The sequence below is a fragment of the Rhyacophila brunnea genome, unplaced genomic scaffold (assembly GCF_057557595.1).
Source record: "Rhyacophila brunnea isolate RB1 unplaced genomic scaffold, BYU_Rbru_1.0 scaffold_60, whole genome shotgun sequence".
NCBI classification, from domain to species: Eukaryota; Metazoa; Arthropoda; class Insecta; order Trichoptera; family Rhyacophilidae; genus Rhyacophila; species Rhyacophila brunnea.
This window is the reverse complement of record NW_028233277.1, coordinates 599,485-603,573: the sequence shown is the minus strand read 5'-3', so window position 1 is coordinate 603,573 and position 4,089 is coordinate 599,485.

The following is a 4,089-nucleotide window of genomic DNA, read 5'->3' as shown; positions in this document are numbered from 1 at the left end:
TTTGATACTGACTCGAAATACATTATTGCTTATAATATTTTTTGATGTCATATTTATTCTTTTGATAAATCTAAGAACTAATTCTTTGTAAAGATTTATGCACTACCAAATATAGAAATTATAATATTGGATAAACTAAGAACATTTTATAGGCCGATAAATAGCTCGTTGTCCCTATTTTTGAGAGGTAAAAAAAGAAATATAATTGTAATAGCATTCATAGAACAAAAAACAAATATATCAATATCAAAATTAATTAAATATTTTAGATTATTGGATTATAAAATTGCGTATGGAAAAATGCTTTTTATGCATGTAATTATTTTATACAATGTTTCTTTTTTTTATTGTGTGTTTTATTTTTGAGTAAGTGTTAATTTTTTTATATTTTAATTTTCTGTGTAATATAAGCCTTTCATTCATTCTAAAATTGCAGTAGCTAATATAAAGATTAAACCAAGTCTTAAATACATATTTTATAGCTTGTGAAATACTATATAGTGAGGTTATTGGAAGTATGATTTTAGAAATAAAATATTGGAATACTACAAATCTTCAAATATGAAATCTCTTGTGTGAGAAAAAACTGCTATATTGTTTGCTTATATATAAATATTCTATTTCAGAACGGTGGCTTATTAATATTGAAAGATGATGTTCTGAATTAAATTTATTAAAATGCCGAATTTAAGAATTCTTTTGATCGAAAGATACTATATTAAATGTAATATATTAAATATTACAATTAGGATAATGAAAAACGTGGAGAAGAGAACTATAAAGACAAACACACAAAAATCGATCCTGTAACGATAATCTCCACTAAAAACTAGCTTGACTCGCGTGCAGCCACGCGCATTGATACCACGGCTCTTAAACTTACGCGCCACCAGCAAGAATAAATCCGCTAAGAAAGAACATTGGATTCAAGAGGCTTACACCTCATTTCTAGAACGATTCGGAAGCGTGTCGAGATCTGGATGGCAAGAGTCCCTAAAAAGTCACAGTATAATCTTTAACTGTGATATGAGCATGGCCGAAATTTAAAACAAATAATCAAAGGTTCTTCAACCTAATAATAGGAAAGAAAGAGAAGTCCGTATGTTCAAAGAAAAACACAAGAGAGACAGACTGATATACATTAAGCTAGTGCGCTAACCTCAATAGATGCAAGAAATATTTCTTAGAGTAATGACGGACTTAGCAAATGTAGACATCATAAACTTTATGAAAACAATATAAATACTCTATACTAAAATTTAAGCAAAATTATTATGGGTCTGAACGTAACGGCTAATGCGCATAATACAAACCATGACTCAAAAAGGTATGTGCGATATAGCAAGGATCTGAAAGGCATTTCAAAAGAGCCACGAAAAATTAACATCGAAACCTGTCAAGGAAGCATTAAACTACGTATTAATTAAAGAGGAAAAAATAAAAATGTACGATCAAATAAGCAAAATGCGTAAATAACACCAAAGAACTTAGGAAAACTAAAAAAAGTGAGACGAGGTTTCTAAAAAAAAGTCATGAGACAAGAAAACAATATATTTGACAAAAAAAATGATTTCTTTGTGTGAAATGTAAAAATAAGTATAAATATAAAAATATTAAAGAAACAGATAGAGCAATGAGAAAAGATAAAAGAAGACACAAAAGCAAATTACCCGTTCGAAGTCAACAGAAAACAATTTTATAGAGTATTGACAGATAAAGTAAACCCAGAAATAAAATCAGAAAAAGTAAATATTGTAAATTTATGGTAAAATATATAGACTAAAAGCACAAAACTATAAACTTCGATGCTTATCTGCGCAGTAAAACGCTAGAAAACACACCACAAATGTTATTTTTTCCTGAAACTGAATTCTTTCAGATCATTAACTACCTATCTGATTGGAAAGTCTAGTATCGCATGATATATATAACTTTTTTACTAAAAAAATTACAAATTATATCCAATATCATATGAATCAGCCATATCATTATGCTTTGAAAACAAAGAGGTAAAAAGTTGGTTCTACTCTGGGATCACATGCCTCATACCCAAACATGAAGTTTTTAATGATTTGGAATTCACGCCTAAGACATGCATGTTTAACTTATATAAAATGACAGCTAAAACTGTCACAGTGATACGACAGAAAGACTTCGAATCCCGAAACTACTATCGGAAAACTAACTTGGGACGGCTAAAAAGTACAGTGAGCTACAGAGCAGGCAATGATAAACGTCGTAATCAACAGTGAACGCAATAAAGAATAGTACAAAACATTAATCGCAATAAATAAAAAAGATTTAATTCAATTGACCACGAGCATCTTTTAAGCTGCTTGAAAATCTTAAAATACAGATCGGACGGCTGTATTTATGCCAAACAAAAAAACAGGAAAGTCTTATAAATTCAACATGAAGAAATACAGAAGGAAAAAATTGAAAAAGAGATTACACAAGAGGATAGTTTTGTTCCACTCTGTTTTTTATTTGTATGGATCCATTTGCCGCAGATTAAATGAAAAGTTCCCATTAATACCCATTAACCTTATTAAGAAGGGATTTACAAGCAATAATTTCTTTTTCATTACGATTAAAAAATTTTGGCGAAAGAAGAAAGTAACTTAAAACTAATTTCTAATGAAGCAACGCAATTCTCCAGATATATTGGAATGAAAATAAGCGTGGCCCAATCAGCTATAAAAATATAGATTCCAAACATATTGCCACAGTAATAAAAGCAAAAGATGGATATAAATATCTCGGAATACTTGAAGATTTCAATTCAAGAACTAAACCCAAAACGAGAAATAAAATTAGAAAAAAATTGCTGCAAAGGGTTGAAGCAATTGCAAAACAAAAAAAAATGCTAAAAATATAATTACAGGCAATAAATTAATATCCAATATCGCTAATAAACTACCACGTGGATTTATGTAATCTAGAACCAGAAGACTTTAGAAAGCTAGACGATGAAAATAGGCGGATATTAGTAAAAAATTTATGCTCTTTCAACCATCTAATAAAGAACGATTATAACATAAAGGAAATGAACTTAGACGTGAATTACAAAACTTGGTGTTATAATCCGAAAGAATACTCTACCAGTTATTCAAAACTCTGAACCAAAAAGAAGACAAATGCTGAGAAAAGCAGTGATATTAAAATTTGGTAACGAAAACGCGACATATCTATCCGTAATATACGAATTCCTCAAAAAATACTTACGCATTGACATAAATCTTTCAGCGCTTGAATTACAACAAAAAGTGTGTTTATTGTGTAAAATACAATATGCAACACCACATCATGAACTCTTCTATGTGGATAATAATTCAACGCTTAAAATATCAGATCCTCATAGTGGCTACATAATTGAAAAATCAGATTACTAGAAGAAGCGTGGTTTAGTTAATTTTAGGATAGAAACATTTTCTGTGGAGAAAAATCAAGATGTTTATACTTTAACGACTTTTTATAAACATTCGACCACTTGGCAAGCAGATGTAAAAAAAAAGTTTGGTCATGACTATACAAGCCACAAAACGAGATACCAAGATCTCTGTCTTTTATGTTATCAATAAAAAACAATTTAAAAAAAGCAAAGAAAACCCGTAGACACGCTGTACAAGAAATAATGAAAACGAATTTGCAGAGATTAAATTAGATACAAGAATTAAAACAATAATCAAGATATCGAATGATAGATCTGTTTTTTTTATAGTATAAAAGAAGAACTGCATCACTCTGAAAAAAATTGACGTGAAAAGTATTGATAATATTTACATAAATGAAAAGAGAATATTAAAAATATGGCCTGCTAGCATCTGAACTGCCATTAATATACAATTGCAAGACATAATTCCCCCTTTATTAGTGCATGGGACGATTTGGTGACTCGATATCATAAAAGGTACCTGAAGGATCTAGATTTCACGAATTAGATTGAGGCATAATAAAAACCTTGGGAATGGGAAAAACATATGAATTAATAGATCTCGAAAGAAGTAGATGTATTGAAGAGGCTTTGGCGTGGAGGAGATTACCGAAAATATAAATACGTGTGCACAGGGAAACAAGAAAGTTGTGCTC